Consider the following 25,003-nt stretch of genomic DNA (forward strand, 5'->3'; position numbering starts at 1 on the left):
GTGGAGGAGAGGGAAAGAGTGCTCCTAGCATAGAGAGAGAGAGAATTACAAATATAATGATAATAACAATGTTGTCCATCTATCTACGAAAACATCACCGGCATCCCAAGACTAATTTTTTAAGAAATTCCTGCCCTGGGACGGCTGACCATTTCCAAGAAACAGGTGTTTGGCTTTGTGTGGGAGGGAACCAGAGTACCGGGAGAAACTCCACGTTGCACATGAGAGGATAACACTCACAGTTCTGCAACAGATGGAATTCACAGACCCGCTTGCTGTACTGCTTGATAAAGGCCTTCCTACATATTATCTGTAGTAATGCTTTCTTGCTATATTTCATCCTTACCCCCATTATGGGTTGGTGAAGCGAGGGGGGCAGGACCGATTCTTCTGTCACTCGACTGATTTCAGGCCATGGGTTTCTAGTGCCGGTGCTCTAAGCACTGCAGCTGCTCCACCCGATATTCCTGTGCAACGTTGCACGTAAGATATTCTATCGCTATGGATTTTCCAGATGAAATATTTTCTGAAATGAAAAATGCAATGCAGGAAAAATAGAAAAACTGCCACGACACGGTGGGCAGGTGTGAGATAGAATGGATTAAAATGATCACGACTGAACACCCATGCCGAGCACACCATAGTGGTGTTCACTTCATCTGGTGGCGAGATGTTAACTAACACCTTGTGAAAGACCCAAGGCAGATCCCTGGGTTTGATCTTACAAGAAGCTCATGGTCCACCCTAAACCGCATCCACTGCACAAACCATGGCAGATGCGGATACCGGATGTACAAATGGAAAATGAAAAACTATCCAGTGTGCGACTGTGGTCATCCAGAACAGACCAATCAACATACAATGATGCAATGCCCGATTCCAAATATGAAGGAAACATGACAGGGACACACTGCTCTACTCTTGACGTGGTTATCTGGCTTGACCACCTGAATGTGAGTTTGTACTTGTTACTCTGCACCTATATCAGCCATACGAAAAGAATAAGACGAAATGATAGGGGAGGGAGAGGTAGAGAATGGGAAATGGAGAAGCGGTGAGGCTTTAAGAGAGGAACAGAATGAGGTTAAGGAGGGGGACTACTTAATGTGCTGGGGAAGATTATTCCAGTGTAGGTGTGCAGGGAGAAGGATTGGATGCAGGGAGATGGAGGAACAGAGAATATTGGGAACGGAGAGGACGAGAGGGGACATGGAAGGAGATGAGAGGCAAGAGAAGGTGGGGCAAGGCCATAGAGAGATTTGAAGATGAGCATCAGACATTTGAAAAGACAATGGTCGTGAACGGGAAGCCAGTAAAGTTGATGGAGGAGAGGCAAAGTGTGAGAATAAATGGGAGATTGAAAATAACTTATGGGAAGTCTTTTTTATTTGTTGGAGGGGAGTGAGGGCTGATGCAGGGAGACCAAGACGACGAGAATTGGTGGTCCAGACGGTTAAAAATGAGAAAATGAACTAGCAGTGGGATAATAGTGGGAGGTATTAGTGATATAGTGGACGTGGCAAGTTATTAATTTGGCGGATCTAAATGGTAGTGGGCTGGGTTAGTGGTGGAGTGGGGGCTACGACTGGAGTGGGCAGGGCTAGTGGTGAAGTGGGTTGGACTAATTGAGGAAGTGGGCGGGCCTTGTCGCGGAGTGTGCGGGTCTAGTCGGGAATGGGCATCTCTAGTGGTAGAGTGGGCGGGGCTAGTGGGGGAGTGGCTCTGTGTACGAGTCTGGACGTTTTCGTGAGTCTGTAGCTTTGAGTTGATATACGAGCCTCTTTGTGAGTGTGTTTGTCGAAGCGAGACTGTCTGTGTGCCTCTGTGCGAGTCTATGCACATGGCCTGGCACAAGCGTCGTGGTGATGTCACCGCCACTTAGTGGCGAATGGCGGTTGTTATTGAGTCTATGCAACCCTGTACGTCTAGCTCAGTGCGAGTACATTTCGCTGTTTGTCTTTTTGTATCAACATGCGTCTTTATATATCAATGTGAGTCTGTGGATCTCTGTGAGTTTATGGGTCTGTCTGAAACTGAGTGTCAGTGGAAGGCATTTGACTGGTAAGCCCTGTGATATCCACTTTTGTGGGCCACTTTCTAACACAAATGCTTGCACTGCATCATGATATATCCAAACAGATTATATTATTAGTCTCGTGACACCATTAGTAGGTCGATGAAAGTATTGGGTACAATATCAAAAATATGCAATAATATTGAAACCTTTAAATGGCAACGCCGCATGAGTAACCAGGAGAGTCCTCTTGTGAGTTACACCGAGTTTGTATTCTCCAGCACGTAGTGCATGCGAGAAGTTTGAATGCTTGACAAGCAAGAGAAGGAAGTGGAGTGAGCCATATGGAAATTTACTAAACCTCCTGCACCAAAAGCTCAATGCGCTGAAACTGAGAGCGCAGGAGTGGGGGTCACTGGGAGTCTCTTCTCTGTTTCCGTGTTTCATCATCACCACCTACATCACGGCTACCCCCAGACACAAATACAACACAAATCCCCCATATACAGTACACACACACAAGGAAACCATACACAGATCCCTCATGTAGTCTACACAGGCTGTTGGGGAAAGTGCAGTTAGTGAGCACCTATTCAGGCTGACATGGCACACGAGGGTGTGGTGTGGCCAGTGCCATGCTCGGCCACCTTTGTCTCCGCACTGCTGATGTTTACACACTGCGATGGGTACTCGGTTAAGGCTGAATATACACACTAAAAGCAGAATCTGAATATTTATACTGGAGTAATCCAATGAGTGGAGTCAAGACAGGACAGGAAGTTACATCAACCAATATAAATACACGATAAGAGTGCAAACTATAGTAAAGGTGAACAAATCACTTAAAAATATGGAAACAAAATAAACTCTGTTTTATCATACCAGGTAAGGCCCAGAGCTATTATCTTGTTTTTCAGAAGCGACCTGGCCACATATAATAGCTCGAGGAAGTGGATTACCACTTGAAATTTATAGTAGCAAAATAATCTAAACGGATGTTTCTAAATGTGGAGGGAAAAACTGGAGGACCCAGAGAAAATCTCCATGTGTCCACGGAGAGAACTTGAACACTCCACATGTACAGCAGGTATCAGGGTCGGACCCCCAAACTCCTGCATACCAGCCGAGGAAGATAGCATCACACCACCGTGGCGTCACTTAATAATACATAATAGCATGCAAGTCCAAATTACATCAGATCCCAAGCTTTGGAAAGGCAGTAAAACAACAGCAATACACATTTCCAGACCACACCGAGACAATGACAGTCTCCCAATAAAATTGTACATTTAAATTTAATTATTGGTACATTTTCTGGGTTCTTTCGGTAAAGTCACGTAGAATGGAAATAAAAAAATAAAGATAAAACAATAAAATAAAATTCTCCCTCAGCGTTTCGGCCACAACACAAGTAGCCTTCTTCAGGTGAAGAAACAGAACTGTCGGGACAACAGCGCTTCAATGAACACTGCTAAGCTTGGCAGCGTCTTTAGGAAAACTACCCATATGGATGCTTACTTAAAACCGGATTCCCACCACCATCCATCCCAGAAGAATTCCCTCATCAAGACTCTATACCATAGAGCCCAATGCATTTCCGACCAGGAACACATTGCCAGTGAACTCGAGCACGTACACCAAGCTCTCAAGGCTAATGGTTACTCCGACTACACAATCCACAAAGCCATCACTCCAACCAAGAAGAAGGATCCTCTTGAGGAGCCATTCAAAACCATCACCTTACCCTACATTGCGGGGGTCACAAAAAAGATCCTGAATAAACACAAGATCCAGGTCCGATTCAACACAGTACATAAAATCCGTGATCTGGTTCCGTCTGTAAAATATGTGGTTCCAGACATACAGTACCCGGGCGTCTACAAACTAAGTTGCCTCTGTGGTAGCAGCTACATTGGAGAAACCAAACGACATATTTCGGACCGCATCCGTGAACATAAAGCAGACTTGAAGCACAGTAGGACGAATACCTCAGCCGTGGCAGATCACTGTTATAATTCAGTGGGCTCACATGACATTGACTTCTCCAAGACGGAGGTTCTCTGCAAGCCATCCGGCTACCATGAGAGATTCGTTCATGAGGCCATCCACATATACAAACACAGACAATTTCAACCGAGAAGATGGATTTTGGCTTTGTAACCATTGGAAAGACGTTATAAACCATTTCGGTTCTTGATTGATTGTATTTTACGGTGACTTTCAGACCGCAGTCCATTCGCTGGCACTGCCTCTTAGTACCTTTCACACGACGGTCAATGGTATGGTTTTTAGCATGTTGTATAATAATAAATAGTATAACAGTGTAATGTTTAACATAATTCATAAGGCAATATATAGTATCGTAATTGTATAGTGAATATACAGCAGTGTTGTATAGAGTAGGGTTGGTAGAATAATACATAGTGTAATATTACAACTCTAATATTTTATAGTCTAAAGTATAGGGTAGTGTATAGTAATGCATTGTATAATTCAATGGTAGGGTTTGTCTATGGCAGTGTATATTACGGTGTATAGTCGTGTAATATATATAAAAAAAAGTTTAATTGGAGGCATATCAATATAATGCATAATGTTAGAGCTTACATTGGGCTGTATATACGATATTATACAATGTAGTTTAGATTGGAAGGTTGTAATGTATAGTAGTCTAGTTTATAGCATAGTTGTAATGCAACACAGGATAGAGCAGCGCATCATGGCTGTTTCTCTTTCTCCCCCCTCCTCCGTTCCGAGCATAGATGGACTCGTCCGACTGAACAAAGCTTGCCGCTTTCCGTGGTGCTAACATTGAAAAGAAACCGCTACTTTTTTCGTCATAGAATTGTAATGTATAGTAACTCATTGCTAGTAGCTCAGCTGATTGGATAGTATATTGAGTTTATTGATAATGTTGATGTATACTCTTTAGTTATATTTGGTAAAGTCACGTAGGTAAAAATAAAATAACAAAAATCACGACGTTTTGGCCACAACACAAGTGGCCTTCATCAGGTGAGGGACTGGACTGTCCAGAGGACAGCGTTGGAGTGAAGACAGCCAAGCCCAGGTCGCGTCCTTTAAGCTGTGTGGGAGGAAACAAAAGACGCCTTGACAAAGGAATTAGCATAAAATGATGTACTGGACCGGCACGGTTGGGGAGGGGGGGGGGGGGGATTTTACATAATGTTGGTGTGAAGGGAAATAACCTGCTTTTAAAGTTTGGGATACCACTACTTGAAAAAATATACTGTACCATTGAAAATTAGTATAATGTTTGGTTTGATTTAGAGCATCTTTCCAATGATTGCTTAATTTGAAACCATCCTCTCGGTTGAAATTGTGTCTGTGTTTGTAAATCTGAATTGCCTCGTGGACAAATCTCTGATTAAAACCCGTGGGTTTGCAGAGAACCTTGGTATCGGAGAAAACAATATCGTGATCACCCACAGCGTTGTAAGTGATCAGCTACGGCAGAAGAATTTGTTCTGCCGTGTTTCAAATCTGATTTGTGCTCGCGAATTCGGTCAGAGACATGTCGTTTCGTCTCCCCGATATAGCAGTCACCACAGGTGCAGCTCACAGCTTAAAGGATGCGACCTGGGCTTGGCTGTATTCACTCCAACGCTGTCCTCTGGACAGTACGGTCCCTTCACCTGATGAAAGCCACTTGTGTTGTGGCCGAAACGTCGTGATTTTTGTTATTTTATTTTTACCTACGTGACTTTACCGAATAGAACCAGAGTATGGATCCTTGCAGTCACGAAAGCTTCAAATCTAGAATATTGATGTAGTTTATATTTTAGTTTTTTATCAGTTTACTATTTGGTATTCATTATACAGTGTAGTGCATACCCAGTTACTTTACGTTAATAGCTCAACTTATTGAAGAATATATTGAGTACATGTATTATATTGATGTAGTTTATTCTTAGTTCTTTCACATCGGCTTATTGTATGACAGTTGGGTAGTTGCAGTTCTTTAGCGTCAATATACTAAATGCCTCTGTTGATATGTAAACTCTGACTTTAACATAGCTACTTCCGTGACCAGTTACATGCTAATCTCCCAGTTACATGCTAATTTCTGACTTTAACACTCTGCTAATCCAACACATTAACACAGCTAGATCAATGATAAATTCTTCTGTTGATATGTAAACTCCTTTGTCAAGGCGCTCTGCTCCTCCCACCCAGCTTAAAAGACGCCGCCAAGCTTAGCAGTGTTCATTGAAGCGCTGTCGTCCTGACAGTTATGTTTCTTCACCTGAAGTAGGCTACTTGTGTTGTGGCCGAAACGTCGTGAGAATTTTATTTTATTATGTTTTATTTTTATTATTTTTTTCCATTCTACGTGACTTTACCAAAAGAACCAAGAAGATGAATCCCTGCAGTCACAAAAGCTTTAAATCGAAATTTATTGATACATTGTTAAGCATTCCGAGGCTGTTGAAGTGCTGTTATTCGGTATATAGATATATGTTGACATAGAAATTTGAAATATCAGGTGTATTTTTTAACCTGTTTTTTTTACCTGGATAGCCTAATTTGCAAGTGTGACCTGACACCAAAAAATAAAACTAATAAATTAGAGCAATGAAGCAAAGAGAAATCAGAGCAAAAACAACTTTAATGCAAGAAATGAACATTCCACAATCATTAAATTTCGATTTAAAGCTTTCGTGACTGCAGGGATTCGTATTCTTGGTTATTTCGGGAAAATTCTCACGACGAAATGTCGTGAGAATTTAAGTTAAATTTTTATTATTTTATTATTTCCCTTCTACGTGACTTTACCGAAAGAACCAAGAATATGAAACAATCATTAATTAAACAAAATAAATCACATTACGGTTGCAACACAAGCGCCCGTCTTCACGTGACAATCGCGATAGCCGCGATGTCTGCTGCGAGCAGCACGATGTCTGCAGCAGACACACCAATTGAAAGTTAAAATACATACATTTTAAACAGACATAGGGTGACTATCGAAGTCAAACGTAAAGTGGCTAGGATATGTGCATGTTGTGTGATACACACCTCTATGTACGCACCAGTGATGTGCGGTGAGGTCAATGGCTGGGGAGGCACTGGCTAGTGTCAGAGCCAGATTCACATAGAGGGCGTGGCCTCACGGAGGGGGGCGTGGCCTCACTGAGGGGTGCGTGTTAGACACGTCCCCCTCAGTTATAGCTGCCTCCTCTGGTGCTTTTTCATTGCAATTTCATGACGAGACCAGCGAGCCTAAATATATTTATACACATACGTGAAATAAGTTACCTCGAGTATGGAAGGCGAGGACATGAAATGAAGGGGTCTACAAACATTACACACACGAACATATGCACACACAATTTGTGAAGTAGTGAATGCGAGGTGTGCAAGTCTCACACTAGCTCTTTACATCTGTGCAGTCCAGGCTGAAGCCTCTTCATTTCCTCGGTGCCAATGCCGCAGTCAAACAGGTTGAGTGTCTCCACAGGTTCCTCTCGATGCAGCAGGATCGAGGTGATGGCAGCGCAGTCTGGCAGGGACAGCCTTGTGAATGACAGGTCTATCTCAGTCATGGACCGAGTGGCATCACTCATGGACTTGCGGTCGTGCGGCTCGTGCACACAGTGGAGGAGACTGATGAGCCTGTGTTTGTCAACCTTCTGATTTTCCATGTTGTGATTGAGCCACTCGATTATTTCCTTTTGAGAATCTGCAGATGGAGGATCCAAGATACCCTCAAAGAACATCCATGGAGTGCTTGATGCTAGTCCACAAAAAAACCTCTGAAACACATCAAACCTCCCATCTTTGCTGTCCTCAATAGCTTTGATTATGTCACTCACTGGCCGTGTTGAATGTGTCAAATGCATGGCTATTGCTGCAAAGAATTCCTGGATTGTTAAGTGTGAAAACGAATAACAACTCCCTTATTCTTAGTTCTTTCGGTAAAGTCACGTTGAAGGGAAACAACAAAATAATAAAACGTGACTTTACCGAAAGAACTAAGAATATGAATTACTGCAGTCACGAAAGCTTTAAATCAAAACAACTCCCTTGTTTAATGCCCTCACATGTGAACACTTTGTTGATGAATGTACTTCCTAGTTCAGAAGAACTAACAACACACTCTTCTAGATCTTTTTGGCTGAACACCTGGATGTTTTGCTGAACCCCTTTCAGAGCCATATTTGCAAGAGACAATAAAATTTCCTTGGCTCCGTGGCTGCCACGTCCATGGTGTTCTACGAGCCCAAACACGTATTGTGTGAAGAGGTCGGTCATTGATTTGAGGATAATCTCAGAATGATCAGACTTTTGTAAATGTTCCTTCAGTGTAATGGCTGCTATATGACAGAATGAAGGGTTCTGGGACAATGTATTCACTGTTTCATTTTCCTGCAGGAGCTTGAGTACTCTTTCTGCTAGATTCCTATCTTTGTAAAAATTGCGTAAAAATTATATTTTATCCTCATGGGAAAACCCAGCAATTTCAACAGCTCGATCAACATTCACTCCACTCAGCTGCGCCATGGCAATAGGTCTGGTCGTTATCAAGACCGAGGCCTTGGGCAAGAGGTTTCCATTCACTAGTGCAGCAATGATGCCTTCTACTGTTGCCGTCTTACGTGGATCAGTGCAAGCATTGGCATAGTGAAGGCACTTTCCAAACTCATCCAACCCATCCATAACAAAAAAGGTTCTCTCTTGGTTTGCGTAAACCTCATCCGCTTTTTTTCCCAAACATGAGTGCAGCACAGAAAACAGCTCTGCGAGTGACACCTCTCCAACATCATTTATCTCCCTGAACGTTATGAGCACGATGTGCTCAAAGCGTCGTGCAAACACTCTCTCACCTGACAGCAGGCTGTGCACAATGAATTTGCTCAACATGGTTTTACCGCTGCCTGGAGTTCCAACTACAATAACCAGTCGGGGGTGTGTTTCTTTTCCAATGAGATCAAAGATATTATTGTAAGTCATCCCTTCTCTCTGTGCTCTCTTCATCAGCTCCTTGTGCTGTTTGCCTCTCGCTAGTAACTCGTGCTGCTTGGTTTCTTGATGGCGGTAGTAGGGAACCAGAATTGGCTTCACCATTCTCTCCAGCAAAAATACTGCAGGTTCTCCAGGTCGTGCGTTGTAGTCTCGTGTTAATGATGTCAGCTTCAGCAAGAATTCTCTGTAATCATCACCAGGGTTATCTAAATTAAACAAATCATTTAAAAAACAAATTAGTTTCATTTACACTAAAAAAACATTCCTATAACAGACAAATATGTTTAAAATAAACTATGTAAAAAAAAGCATATTTCATCATGGAAAATGTATTGCCATCATGTACATCACAAATTATTGTGTGGACATTTTCCCGATGTGTATTCTACATATCTCAACAAAAATTTACCACCACTTGTCTTGTTTGTTTTGCATGTGAAACAAGATAGTACCACCACATTTGAAATTACGATGTACATCAGCATAATCCCAACCTAATGCTATCAATTTGTGTCTAAAATGCACTGCTGCCTTGTCCTACAATTATTATTTTTTGTTGTTTAGGATGTTGAATTTTACTTTTTATATTTCACTGGTATTGGGGTTGTGTTTCCTTTTCCATTTCAAGCTGGCCTACATCACCTAGCAAGGGGGCTACACTGTGGTTGAGTGCAGTACACCAGGCACGGTCCTAGCAGCAGAGAAGATGAAGTGCTTTCACCTCCACAACAGCCACATGAATTACAGAATTCGTAGCATCCCACGTGTTGCATCGTAGGTTCACTTAAACTTCAAATAATCTGGTTACTGCATCATCAGCAAGCACTGTGGCATCCACTACATTGGGGAGTGTCGATTTCCAATAGCAAATTTGCTCAACAACTTCCATCTGCTTTCCAAGTAAACACTGAACCCAGAGGCGCACCACTTGGGCAATGTTGACCATAAGAACCGTGATACCTCTGTATCTGATGTTATTTTAATCTCTCGGGAATCATATATTCAGAGTCATTTAATCACGTCGACTTTTTTTCTAAATGAGAGGGATACAAATTTGACGTTTAATCTGGAGTGAATTATAACCAATCCAGTTTCAGTTTCATTTATTTTGTATAGCCCTGTGAGCCATTCGGCTCTTGAATCGGGTGCAACCGCAACAAATAAAAACAGGAAAAAGAAACATCTTAAAGTGACTACGCGCAAACAGAAAAATCCAGGAAAAAACAGCAAAGTCTTCCAGAAAAAGCACTGTATATCAATGCTGTGTGCAAAAATCCCAGTGGGATGCAAGTCAAACAATAACAACCATAAGACAATTTAGAGTAAAGTTATCAGTCTAACTCTGTACTACAACAAACAAATATGGCTAAACCAAAACGTTTTCGAAATCACCAAAAGAAAGCTATAAAAGCAATGGAACAGTGATCATAAGAACTGATTGAAATTTTACAATAAACGATATAAATAGCATGTACTACCAAACTTTGCAGCCATAGCTGGCTGCATGAGTCACTCCATAACAGCAGGAGTATCAGTAGGAGTGTCAACATTTTTAAAGAGTTAAGAGGATAGAGTAGGTTCCGTTTCATGAGTCAATGGCAATAAAAGGCTGGGTGTCCTTAGAAATAGCAGTGATAGCTAGTCAATATAAAAAAAAATAGGAGTAAAAAATGTCCACAAAGGAGGAGACATTGTACTGAGAAGAGCAGATAGCCAAGGACGGAGCCATGTGGAACACCATAGAATGGGGGCTTCTGAACGGAAGGCAGTCATTGCTTGGAAAAAATAGGGCTCACTTTTAGAGGGTGAAGCAGAAGCAGTGGGGAAGTGTGTGAGAGATGCCTGCGTACCAATGCCGATTCAAGAGGATGGAGTAGAAGCAGCTTCCATAATTTAAGAGAGGTGGTCATTCACCCTGCAGTTTCAACGACATGGCCTTGGTGGAATCCAGATTGTACCAAGTCATGGAGACCATGGCAGCAGATGGGTTTGCTGCCATGGCCAAACATCTTGGGCTTGACACTTGAAAGAGCTTCATAGCTCATTACATTTTTCCAGCTGAAATAAAATGTCTGTGTCTGAAGAGGTGAGAGAAAATCACCATGTTTAAGTCTTTTGCAAGGAAAATGAGGTGTAGGATAGGACAGAAATTCAGGAATGTTGGGGTCCAGTGAGGATGTAATGTTTTGATACTGACACACATTTCCATTATCCATCCATCCTTTCCTCCAAGTTGCTGATTCCTTGTACATACCCTGCTATGGAATGGAATATTAATGTCCTCCTTCTGAGAGGAATGTTGTCATGCAAGGGTGGTGCAGTTTGCTAATATTAAATGACAATTCATATCAGTTCAAAGCAATTATTTCACTTAAATTTGCCAGAGACATGCAAATGAATATGTGAAGTTTAGCATCACTCACGAGAAGCTGCTCCAGGGATGGCTTTACCCGCAGTTCAGCTCAGATCGACACCCATCACGTTGAGCTGCTGCTCATGCTGTGATATCCACTGATCCATGAGAGGGATCTCGGATCTCAGCGGCACCAGCACGGCTTCAATGAATCTCATGCACACTTCTTCTCCCTTGCCGAGCACCAGGTCAACCAGGTGCCGTGTTCGCACAATGGGGTCATTCTCGTTTTTGAGGGACGCGTATTCGCCGTACAGGACTATCTCTGTTTGACAGGAATGGTCAAGCACTTCTGAAGACTTCGCCTGGAGGTATTCCTGCAGTTTCACTTTGTTGGTTCTAATAATCTCATATGCAGGATCATTTGATGCCATCACGACCAATGCATCGAGTCACCTGAGGAAAATGAAAACAAACCACGTGTCACCTGTAAGCATAGTCATGTAATTTTAGCCAGGTAAAAGAAATAATAATTATAAAAATAAAATGTTGCTACTAAATTCTAAGAGGTCTCGGTTAGGTACAATTGTGACTCTAGCTATTTGATCGTGAATACATTGGGTTATTTAAATTGTAATAAAAGCTTAAAATTGTTATTGGAATATATAGAAATACGTAAAATTGCATCGAAACACTTTAGGCATCTCAAAACACTCTTCAGTACAAGCATTTGAACATTCACATGAACACAACACTACGATAAAAAAAGTAAAATGTAAACCTAATTCAAAACACCACACAGGTTTAGCAGATTAAGCAGCTGTGTGACACCACGTGCTCACTGCCTCGACCATCGTGATGCCACGCAGACGGCGAATTGCGCTGTAATGTGCAATGATGGAGATAGCGTCACCTCTAGTTGAGTGACGATTAGAGGGTGGGAGCCAGGTTTGATCTTGGGTAGTCCCTATGTAGTGGGCACTCCCATGCTCTCAATGTATGGGTAGAGGGTGCTCTGAGGTTGTCTAGAAGTGGTATGACGTCACATACCGCGTTCCCAGCAACGGCTGGCGGGGCCGTTTGTGAGGGGGCCGGGGGAGCTGACGGAGGGAGCCGACGGGGCCGGGGGGGGGGGGGGGACGACGGAGCCGGGGGCGGGGGGCGACGGAGCCGGGGGGGGGGCGACGGAGCTGGGGGGGGCAACGAAGCCGGGGGGGGCGACGGAGCCAGGGGGGGGGGCGTGGGCGACGGAGCCGGGGGGGGGCAATGGAGCCAGGGGGGGGCGATGGAGCCAGGGGGGGGCGATGGAGCCAGGGGGGGTTCGACGGAGCTGGGAGGGGGGGGGCGACGGAGCCAGGGGGGGGCCGACGGAGCTAGGAGGAGGGGGCGACGGAGCCGGGGGGGCGGGGGGCCGGACGGAGCCAGGGGGGGCCGACGGAGCTGGGGGGGCGACGGAGCCGGGGGGGGGGGGCGACGGAGCCGAGGGGGGGGGCGATGGAGCCGGGGGGCGGGGGGGGGCGATGGCGCGAGCAGAGGGAGCCGACACTGACTTTCTCATACATTATGCACTGACTCACTCACACATCATGCACTGACTCGCTCATCATGCGCTGACTCGCTCATCAGGCGCTGACTCGCTCATCATGCGCTGACTCACTCACACATCATACACTCGCACAACCACTGACCCATTCACTCATCATACACAGGTTCACTCATCGTGTGCTGGCTCACTCGCACATCATACACTCACTCTGCCGCTGACTCACTCACACATCATACACTGACTCACTCATCATGCGCTGACTAACACGTCATACACTCACTCAACCTAATACTAACTCACTCATCATACGCTGACTCGCACATCATACACTCACTCAACCTAATACTGACTCAATCATCATATGCTGACTCGCACATCATACACTCACTCACGCTGCTGCTGACTCACTCACACATCATACACTGGGAGTGTCGTGCTGCCAGCTATGGCTGCAGGTTTTGTCGTACGTGTTATGTATATCGTTGTTAAATTTAAAATCACAGTTCTTATGATTACTGTTGTTACATTGTTTTTTTAGCTTTATTTTGGTCTGGTTGTGGTGTAATAGTTTTCTGCAATGTAGATTCATATTTTGTTTGTTGCGGTTGCACCCGACTTAAGAGCCGCATGGCTCACAGGGCTATACCTAATAAATGAAACTTGAAAACTTGAATACGCTTCACGGAAATGAGTAAACATGACCTTTTGTGGAGGTAGTGTTTGTGTGGGAAAGCCAAAACTTAAAGTACACACATGAGGCAGCGTCAATGTTACTGTAATGTTCATTATGTTAAATAAATCACTTATACAGGACAGCAGTGGTCCATGCGTCTGTGCAGCCACCTTCCTACGTCTTTGAATCTCCACCTACATTGTCTCTTAGGAATCCTTCAAAATGAGCGGCACATTACATCATCATCAGCAGCCATTGTCTCTCTACCGCTGAATGAACGCCTCCCTATATTTGTTTAACGTGAGAAATTAATGAAAAAAAGTCTTAATTTAACATTTTTTATTAGTATCAATAATAACGAAGCATCTGGTCAGTGAGTATGCACCACGTGCATTTACAACAGCATGCAGAGCATGAGACTATAACGAGTTTTGTACATCATGTTTGTAAACCCAAGTAATCCATTCTTTAGTATGAGATATTTATACATTTAACTCTTTGTGTATTGAGCTGTGTGTATTGCATTGCTGCAAACTAAATATCTATACTGTACATATACAGGCCGGTCTGACTTAACCAGCGTTCTTTTTACAAGAATGTGCTATAACAAGCAATATTAATTTATCCCTGGGGTGTCACTATATACGTATGATTTTATGAGTAGTCAAAGAGTACGAGGAGATAATGTAATAGGGAGAAGGGGGTGAGGGCGTGGGCTTAGTCGCTTTTTCTCTCATAAAGCACACATCTCCACAGGAAATGAAAAAAATAACACCTGGCAAATGGACATACATTGATGTTTACGCCCAAGGCGCAACAACTCTATTGGTTTCACTATCGTACAGCTCCACGCTACACACAGCAGACGCGTGCTCCCTACAGAGGATAAACTGTCGAGCGTCTTCTACGCCGACAGCACGAGCTTCAACACAAACATCCCCCATGTAGCTCCACAGACTGGTGGGTCAAGTGCTGTTAGTGAGCCCCTTTGAAGACCCGCACGCAAAGTGGGGTAGAAATGGCCAGCACCACACCTGGCCACGTTTGTCTCATAGGTTATACTGATTACCCATTGTACCAGGCACTCATTTAATGCAGACACAACCTAGAGGACCCAAAACCAGTGTAGATATCACGTGCTATTGATAACTGTGGCTGAGTTTGTTGTGCAGCATGGCTCGCCACAAACACACATAGGCGATGTACACAAACATACAAGATACAAATGAGAAAAATCTCCCATATCGTTTTTTACATTATTGGGATTAGTTCTGCTAGCGAGCACCTAAGAAGGCCAGTACGGCACATGAAGGGGTGGGTACATAAACACAATAACAATAAAAGCCATTCGCCACTCAAAATTGGTGACGTCAACAAAGTGTTTGTGCCAGGCTAAGTGCACATTGAGGTCATGTGGACTGTCGAAGGCTCATGGGCAGGAGGTTACAGGATAGATAAAGGTGTCATGGGTTGAGTGACAGGGATGACTGGCAGATCTACCACCTGTGCTCCCTACTGTTCCACCTTGCTGCATTTTACTCATTCTGCACTCCGCTCGTTGTTGTGAGCATCACTCCTCCGCCCTCCGTTATTGCTGGAGGCGGACATCCTTCACAAAACTCCTCCAGAGACGCTGATCTTGAAACCACTGGTCGAGCTGTTGGCAAGCCCAAACAGCTCCACCATCCTTCTGTTACACAGCAGTCAAACTCTTGCCTATAGCGATAAGCCCCTTATATCTGGACAAACAGAAGCTGTTTGGGTACACAGTGACTGGGCATTTGGGCTACATGACTCAGCCAATGCTGCCTCACCTGCCTTAGTATCTCACTGATGGGCATTTGTCCAGATCATTCAAGGATCTAAGCTGCTCACATAATCTAGTTTGTTAAGCCCACGGTGGATCGTAGACAACTTGGATATGCAAAACCAGTGTGGATGTTCCTTTAAAAGGGATCCAAATTTCTCAAATGTAGAGAAGGGAGGGAATATCTGGCTGAGAAGACCCAGAGCTTTACATGGAGCGACAGGCAATGCAGCATTCACAGTGTGTTACGCAGCTGAGATAATTATGTTCAACCGATTCGGAGCATGACCTCTGCTGCCAAACTCGAGCTAGTCACATGCACCCTTTCCAGGTATGGAAAATTGTTCTGCTCTGTCAAAAACTGCCCCACTGGTCATGGGGAGTGGAGGGATGGGAGAATACAATGACACAGAATACCCAGGCAGGTGCTTTGTTTTATGTGGGGATGAACGTAAACCCCATTTCTTAGTAGTACTCTCGAAGTTCAACAAAAGTTTCTCCAGCTCATACTGGATATAATTCTTATGGTGGGGATGGTTGTAATGTGGAGGTGGGCAGTGGTAATGCACACTCCTGTCTAATGAGGAACCAACAGTTTGGGACAATTTCAAGATTATGTAAACAACGCCGCCAAGACCTGCCCAACAACCTGTTGCAATATTGGAAATGAATGGATTAGTGATTAAACGTGGTGTTTAATTGAAAAAAGAACGTAAAAACTGCTACAAGGGCCTAAGAAGGCAATGCAAAACTCAGATCTGGCATGAACAGAGGGGGCCTGATGGAAAAGCTGCAGCAGTTGAATAATAACTCTCAGTCAAATAAAGGATGACTTTGCAAACTTCAGTCAGCTCAGGGGAGCCTACTTCAATATTTCCTGCGCAATTACAAATGCCAGTGGCAAGCTCCTCAGCAGTTGAAGGCAGAAACTAGCATGCTAGAAGTAATTATGCTCCCAAATGCAGAATCGCTCTTCGTCATATCCCTTTGAAGAGCTCATGCAAGCCACAGCAACCAAAGACCCTACACTTTCTGCATTGAGCCATTTGAGTATAAAGTGAGAGGTACCCTAAGAAAAATGAAAGAAATCACTAGTATCCAACACTTGCAATATCAGAGCAGAAATGCTGACACCCAGAGGCTCAACTATCATCACATGGGTGAGTAAGATCTTTTAACACACGTGGAGGGCAGGCTTGAAACCAGCTTTCAATGATGCAGCCTTTTTGGTTGGACTGCAGGCAGTCTTACTCGTGCCGTGTCAGTCATAGAGGTTGTTGGACCATGCTTATATTTGCCTCAAGCAAGTCTTGACGAACAAAGTGGGGCATAATCTGCTGAGTAGTGTAGTGGAGGCTGTGAAATGAGAAATAATCAATTAGAGTGCCTTTAAAAAGAGCCTCTGTCAAGGTGATGTGCACATCAGTGAGATACAATCATCATTGGGAACAAGGTGGTGTACATTCAGCCTACATTTCTAAAGAGAGAACATACAGTGATGATCACAGGAGAAATCTGTGGATGGTAAGTGACAGGCCCAAATAATTGCATCAAAAGAAAAGGGAATGAGTGACCTCCGAATGAGTAAAGGTTGATTAGAAGTTCCCACTGGAAGCCTTGGTTGCTGGGCGGAGAATGAGTGAAGGGGAGTAAAGCGAGATGGTAGGGACGATATAGGAGAACATTGGGAGGGGAATGAGATGATGGGAGAGGCAAACAGGAGCGTGTCCATGGTGGAACTTGAAGACAGCAAAGGGGATATTGTGCTTGATGCAGAAATTAATCGGATACCAGTGGAGGGATCAAACACGATCACAGCTTTACCAATTAAAAACCAGGCAACAGAAACAAACATGAGTACAGTATTCCCAAAGACAAGACTGTCACACTATATAAAGTCCCACTCATTTCATGGATCGTTATTAAACAAAGGTGTCGCTTTAATCGACATTGTGAACTCGGGATGTTACGGGACAATGAGTCCCATAGGCAACGCCACGGGCTGAAGGGCACAGTGGGGGCTATCACTCCCTCGACTGACTGTGCGCGAGTAACAGACTTCAGCCTCTATTGACGATCTCTGTGAACAGGGAGGTGGAAGCCAATAGAGTTCATGTCAACAACAAAAACCGTGACCTTTAAAGAGACAATGCTCCTGTTAAAATACTATTGACAGTACATTACCATTTTTACATGCTTCAGAGTACTATACCGATTTTAGAAGCAGCGTTGCTTTGTAGATTGATTTTGTTACTGATGGAGATAGTAAAAAAAGCATGTGGCAAGATGAGACGTTCATTCGAATGTCCTAGCCCCTTGGCATAGCCCCTAGGCTCGAGCACAAGACACTGATACTATTTTACTCAACACCCACCTCTATAACCCCCCTAATCGCTCCCCCTCAATCCCGCTATGTCCCCCTCCCCCCATAGCGATGTTATTTATCTTCCAAAAAAACTTCTTCGATAACACCGCTTTGAAATGAAATGTTTATAGTAAGAGACGATTCAGGCAATGGCCCTTTTGTCACAGCACTTCAGTCTCCTCGACTTGTGACATCGGCACCACCCATGAGGAGGCCGCATTTGTTGCACTCCAAGATGGCTTGGTGAACGCCCCTCCCTGCCACTACCCCGACTTTTCCTTGCCGTTTGTCCTTGATACAGATGCTAGTAACACTGGCATTGGAGCTGTTCTGTTTCAAGTTGTCAATGGCGTCGAGAGTGTTATCGCATAAGGAAGCAGAGTGCTGTCTCCGGCTGAACAGCGGTACTGTGTCACACGCTGATAACTGTTAGCTATCGTGTTTTTCTTGCAACAGTATCTTCCATATTTGTATGGGAGAGACTTTGAGATGCGCTCGGACCACGCGGCGCTGCAGTACGCGCTGCAGGTTGACCAGCCATCTGGCGAACTTTCATGCTGGTTGGAGGTCCTCCAGGACTACTCTTTTCAGGTTACCTATCGCAAAGGCTCCCATCACACGAACGCGGACGCCCTGTCGCGATTACCCACGAACGAGAGTTGCGCAAGTTTTTCGGGCTCCGGTCGCTGTAAGCCGCGCAACGAAAACTCGCCCCCTACCCTTACGGCATCGGCCGAGGTTGTAACATCTGAGGGGGCTGGGGATCCAGTGGCGCGTGATGCTGTCATTGGATTGGACCACGACGAATGGGGGTGCCTCCAGGTTGAGGACGCTTCCCTGCTTAAATTGCGATGCCGTGTCAAAGAGACTGATGGGGGCGAGGATCGATGGGGTGTCGCCTCTTTCATTCTCAGAGGCGGATTGCTCATGCATTGGGGCGGAGAGATGCGATGTTCCAACATTATTGTGCCCACCGCCCTGCGGAGTAAGGTCATTTGGGTGGTGCACGAGCGTCTGTTGCACTTGGGTGTGCATAAACTAGCATTGGCCACACGTAAGTCGGATTTCTTCTGGCCTGGCATGGCTGAGGATGCTGCCAATTTGTTGAAGGGGTGTGTGCAGTGCACGCGGTAGAAGCCGCTTGTGGGAATAAATATTTTCTGGTGGGAGTCGAGTATTTCTCATGATGGCCTGTGGCCTGGCCGCTTCCCAAACAGTTGGCGGCAAAGATCACTGAGGCATTCCTCAATGGCTACGTAATTGTAGTGGCATGGTTGAACATGATCGCCACTAATCATAGCCGTCAGTACTAGCTTGTGTCAGTAGGGAGCAGAGGGGAGGCTGAACCTGCTGGATTAATGATGACGGGCCGTTGGCCAAGGCAATCCCTGGGGGAGCATCGTGACCAACGGTCGGGACCCCAGATCCCGGGAAGGGGGCTGGGGAGATGATGTCATTCTCCAGACCCTCGGAGACGGTCCTAGAAGGAAGGCGTGGCCAGGGACGGAGTGAGCCAGGAGCCTATATATAAGTCAGGTCCCTGAGCGGTCCCAGCAGTTGTTGTCCGGCCGAAGACTGAAGAGCATCCTGGAGCCCTGAAGAGAAGAGCCCAATGGGCAGAGCAGAACCCCTGGCTAGGGTCGGCTCGAGCTTATACCAGTGAAAGCTCCAGCTGATAACCCGTGAAGACTCAAGGGAAGACTCAAGCCCCAGCAGTATAGATGCCGTGATAGCCAGTGAGAGGCAAGCTAGTCTGGAGGGACTACCTCCATAGAGTATCGGGTGAAAGGGGCCATTACCCCATTGTGTAATAACCTGTTAATGTTATAATAAATGTGTTGCCTCAGAGTAAGATTCCTCCAGTTTATTACCCACTACATTATGGACAAGAGTGCTCCCGAACGTCTTCTGAACAATCAGGGCAAAACATTTTCTTCAAAATTATTGCAAGAGGTGTGCGTTAGTTGTGAACCAAGAAAGTACGCATGTCACCGCACAATCCGCAGACGGATGGTATGGTTGAGGTGGCTGCACAGGACTCTGACCTCCATGTTGAGTCATCAGGTCAGCGAGAACACGACCCCCTGATTCATGTTCAGTTACAAGCCGCACCCAACAAGGCAAAATCTTAAATCTCTGACTCCGTGTGCTGCGAAGTGCGGGAGACTTCCAGGGTAAATTCTGATTTGTGCCGATTGGCCAATGAATGGCTGAGGGGCTTCCGTACTTCAGTGCAACCAAGCTCTGGGGACAGAGCTTGGTTGCACTGTCCACAGGTACCGTTGGGTACATCGCCCAATTTGCTCAAACCCTGGAGAGGGCTGGTTGATGTGATTCGGGTCATTCGACTGCAGTGTGTCCAGATCCGCTTGGGGCGGCGGAGTTGGTTTGTACACTCCTCTTGCCCTAAGCCCTTTATTGCTCCCTGTGAGTTTGTTCCATCTCCACACTGTGGGCGCCGAGGGACAGATGTGTCCGGCGAGCTGGCATGTGTGCACGTTGAGGTTGGTCCTCAGCGGAGTCGTGTGCTTCCTCCCTCAGGTGCCGCGCGCCTGATGTCCCCCAAGCCGCCGCCTGCGCTGTCTTCACTTGATTCGGGAGAGGAAAACCCGTCGACCCGGCCTACTGCTCTTCGACTGGACAGTTGCATATTCCCCCTGGGACCTCCAGAGAGAGTGAGCCCACCTCCACTGGAGACCCAGCCACGAGGACTCGCTCAAAAACTCTTCGGATTTTGTGACACCCATGCACACACACTCCCACACCATCAGTTGCTTGTCACACTCAGTAGGCCATATCGGTTATTGGCTGAACCTAGCCTTTGTTGTGCTTATGGGTATTGTTACACAGTGAGGATGGGAGTTGTTGGTGATGGAGGGGATTCCGTGCATTCGCGTTTTATACTTTCTCGTGTTGTTCTGTACATTTGTAGCTAGTGTATATATTGTATAGGTGGGCTTGGGTATTTATATGCTATTTGTTATTGTTAATTATTGAGGCACACATAGCGTTTAGTCACTTTTACTCGCTTTTTATCACCTTATTCACTTAAGCAACCATTGGAAAGATGTTCTAAATCATACCAAACATTAAACTAATTTTCAATGGTATTTATCCAAATAGTGATATACCAAACTTTCATAGAAGCTTATTTCACTTCACACCTACATTTGTAAACTCCCCCCCCGCCCCGTGCCGGTCCTCTACGTTCCAATTCACACCCCCTCCCCCCCTCCGTGCCGGTCCTCTTGTGCGTTACGGTCATTTTATGCTAATTCCTTTGTCAAAGCATTTTGTTTCCTCCCACACAGCTTAAAAGGACGCGACCTGGGATGGACTGTCTTCACTCCAACGCTGTCCTCATGACAGTACGGTCCCCTTCACCTGATGAAGGCCACTTGTGTTGTGGAAGAAACGTCATGATTTTTGTTGTTTTATTTTTTACCTACGTGACTTTACCGAATAGAACCAAAGAGTATGGATCCTTGCAGTCACGAAAGCTTCAAATCTAGAACTTATTCACTTGGTTAGTTTTAAGGGGGAGTTGACAGCCAGGACGGCTGAATGCTACGAATGGGGGGGGGGGGTAATGTAGTGACATCGGGAATGCCACTGTGTAGTGCCGGCCTGAGAGGCACGGCGTGCGATGTAATTACATCACCGACACCCCATATATGTGGGTGTAGTACCAGCCCTAGTGGGGCTTGGTGAGCGCTGAGTCATGGCGCTGAGTGGCACCACGTGTGGCGTGCAGTGCTGTTCTCTATAGGAGGGGTGTGAAAGTGTCAACCATGAATGAGGTTAATGTGGGCCATTGCACTCTGGTTGACCCTGGAAGGTACATGACGGGTAAAGTCTACACAGGGGCCCCAAGTTGGGGCTAGTGGGTAGTCACGTATCAGGGCGAGATCTTGCAATAGGAATCGAGAAGGTAGTCGTGGCCAAGAGCAGAGCCGGCCACGACTGGTGAGCATATAAACCGGGTCCCCAGAGGGACCGGGGTTCAGCTTTGCTGTTGTCTTCTGAAAGATCTACATTCAACGTCCGTGAAGAGTCACCAACACATGGGCAGGACTCAAGCTGGAGTCCTGCTCATTGTAGCTATCCCAGAGTGTTAGCGCAGATAGCCTGGTGGTCCACCACCATAGGTTGTTATCTGGTAAAAGGGAAGTTACCCCTTCGTGTTGGTATAAATAAATTTGTTGCCTCCAAAGAGTATGTCTGCGACTCAATTGAACCGACTACACAATGGTGCAAAGGTCAGTAAAGTGACCGAGGCCACCAGGGGCTGTACCAGTATACCACATCAGATTAACAAGGGGCTCAGTGGTGGCAACAAGTTATCCCCTTCGCCTGGAATGCAGGAGGTCGTGGGTTCGATTCCAACCCCGACGCCTGGATCTTTGGAGTTTGCATATTCTCCCCGTGGTGGCGTGGGTTTTTCTCTGGATCCTCGAGTTTTTTTTCCCTCCACATTTAGAAATATGCGTTTACAGTATTTGGCTGCTACAAATTTCCACGTGATAAGCCACATCGTTGAGCTACGATTTGTGGCCAGGTTGCTTTTGAAAAACAGCTATATAGCTCAGTGGACCTTACTTGGTACAATAAAATAAAAATCTGCCGATTCCTGGAGTTATACTATAGGAAGGCCTGGGTACCCAAGGGACCAGGTTACAGCATCTGTCAGTTCAATGAAAAATCTAATAGCTTAGTGAACTTTGCCTGGTTCATAAAATATTTTGTTAGTGTTTAACCTCACGTGACAAACAATAAATCCAACAAACACACCCAGTGCTGAAATGCACTGAAAAACAGTAAATGTACCAGAATGAAGCAGTACACATCTTGTCAAGTTGTATTTATGCAACAAAGAAAACTAAAGAAAAATAACCAAATCCACATTAGATGTGGATGTGATCATAAAGTAAAGCACTTCTGGATAATGGGCACCCTATGCCCTGTCGGTCGTGTTGATTTTTTACCATATTTCACCATGCTGACTAGTGCGGGTTGGTGAAGCGAGGGGGGCAGAACTGATTCATTTGTCACTCGCCTCTGGATTTAGTCCATGGGTGTGTAGTGATGTGCGCTAAACACTGTGCAATTGGACGACCCCACATGCCCTGGGCACCCTTTCGCATGAGATATTCAAACTCAATCTATTTTGCAGGTGAAATATTTCTGAAATAAAAATGCAATGAAGGAAAACAGAGAAACTGCCATGACACGGTGCACAGGTGTGAATTAATATATTATAATAATCAGTCACACGACTGACCATACAAGGCAAGCACACCATGGTGGTGTTTCCCAGCGCCTATCTCGTGACTCGGTATGGGAATCGCTGCGGCGGTGTCCGCTTGTGCAGCTCCATGCGACCCACAGCAGACGCGCGCTCCCTACAGAGGATCCACGGTCGTGCGTCGTCTACACCTACAGCACGAGCTCCAACACAAACATCCCCCATGGAGCTCCACAGACTAGTGGGGCAAGTGCTGTTATTGAGCTCCTATGAAGGCTGGCATAGTACACGAAATGGTAAGTGGTCAGAACCACGCCGGACCGCCTTTGTCTCCCCAATGTGTGATGTTTACACACCGCCCCAGATACTAATTTGCGTTACACACACATTTACCTCCCTACCCCCCACCGCACACACACTCACACACTACACCGTTTTCCACACACACACATTTAAGCACCAATCAAAAATCCCCCGTGTATCCTACACAGGTGATTTATATTCTGGACCACACCACCCACCGTCCCCCATGCACCACGAACTCCCCACACTCACCCACGCTGTGAAGTGTCGAGTCGCCCCGCGTCTCTCGCCCCTGACGCGGCCCAGTTCCCCGTGTAGCCTCCTCTCCCGTGCTCTCAGCCTCTGGCCCTGACGCAGCAGAAAGGAGAGGGGTGGAGGGGTGACGGGAGGAGTGAAAGGAGCGTTGAGGGGAGGGTTGGGGGGAGGATCGGTGGGAGGGGTGGGAGGGGTGGGGTGGGGTGGGTGGGGTGGGGTGGGTGGGGTGGGGTGGGTGGGTGAGGTGGGGATGGGTGGGGATGGGTGGGGATGGGTGGGGATGGGTGGGGATGGGTGGGGATGGGTGGGTGGGGTGGGGTGGGTGGGGTGGGTGGGGTGCCCCTTGCTTTCTTCCGCCCCTCCCCCCACCTCTACTACTTATTTTAAGCCTCTGTCTGTTCATCCCTCCGGCCCCTTTTTTCTTGCTTCTCTGTCCGTCTTTCCTCTTCTTACCTCTTGTGTCCCTGTATATGTATTTCTGCTATCTTATACCTCGTATTTGTTCACTCTGTCTATGCTGGTATGTTCAACCCAGAGGATGAACACGAAATTTAGCACTCTTCTGAAATTCGTGGTCTGCCAGGCAGGTGTCTAACTGTGTCGTTGGCCGACTGGTTTTGCATCACGTAAATTTTTCTTAGGTTTTTTGAATTCTCGTCTCTCATCTTCTTGTTGTATTTACCTCCGTGCAGTTTAACGCTCTCTATGTGTTGCGCTGATGTCACCCTATGTGCTATTTGTTTTTACACCTGATGAAGATCGCTTGTGTTGCGGTCGAAACGTCGTGATTGATTTATTTTAATATAATTTTATGGTATTTCTACATACGTGACTTTACCGAAAAAACCAATGAGTTAATCAATGGTTCTCTGTGTGAGTGAGTCTATGTGTCTCCATGTGAGTGAGCCTATGGCTCTGTGTCAGTGAGACTTTGGCTCTCTGTGTGAGTGTACTCTGTGAGTGAGTCTATGGCTCTCTGTGGGAGTAAGTGGGTCTCTAAGGCCACAACCATCTTGCCCCCTGTCCAGTGCGTCCACCTGGTTGAGCTGCAGGAGTCTATTGTCCACCGCTCCAGACCGCACAGATATCCGACGTCCACCTCCAGCACAGACACCAGCAGATTCTTAAACCTGGTTGTGGAAGTAAGGACACGAGAGGGGTAATAGTCAACCACCATTACCACCATCAATACCACCATTACAACCACCAAAATCACCGCTATCGTTAACACCACCATCAATATCACCACCTCCACCACAACAATCACTATCAAAATCACAATACTCTTTGGTTCTTTAGGTAAAGTCACGTAGGTAGAAAAAAATAATAGATCACGACGTTTCGATCGCAACACAAGCAACCATCATCAGGTGAAAAAATATAGCGAGAAAGCTGCTGAAACACAAAGTTATATTGGCTTGAGATAAGCTCAGCCCAAGGGTAAGTGGGCGGGGC

General features: G+C 45.8%; 1 long non-coding RNA gene across 1 annotated transcript; it reads right to left on the reverse strand.

Annotated features, from left to right (window-relative positions):
* Positions 1 to 6,626: 6,626 nt before the first annotated feature.
* On the reverse strand, positions 6,627 to 23,659 carry LOC142908491 (uncharacterized). The gene is made up of 3 exons (XR_012931809.1): positions 23,546 to 23,659; positions 11,425 to 11,810; positions 6,627 to 9,207 (listed from the first exon to the last, which is right to left on the reverse strand). It is a non-coding gene; the product is annotated as an uncharacterized LOC142908491 (long non-coding RNA).
* Between the last annotated feature and the right edge of the window lie 1,344 nt (positions 23,660 to 25,003).

Source organism: Petromyzon marinus (assembly GCF_048934315.1).
Source record: "Petromyzon marinus isolate PM22_M1 ecotype Great Lakes invasive population chromosome 84 unlocalized genomic scaffold, UKy_Petmar_22M1.pri1.0 chr84_unloc.4, whole genome shotgun sequence".
In the NCBI taxonomy this organism is placed as follows: domain Eukaryota; kingdom Metazoa; phylum Chordata; class Hyperoartia; order Petromyzontiformes; family Petromyzontidae; genus Petromyzon; species Petromyzon marinus.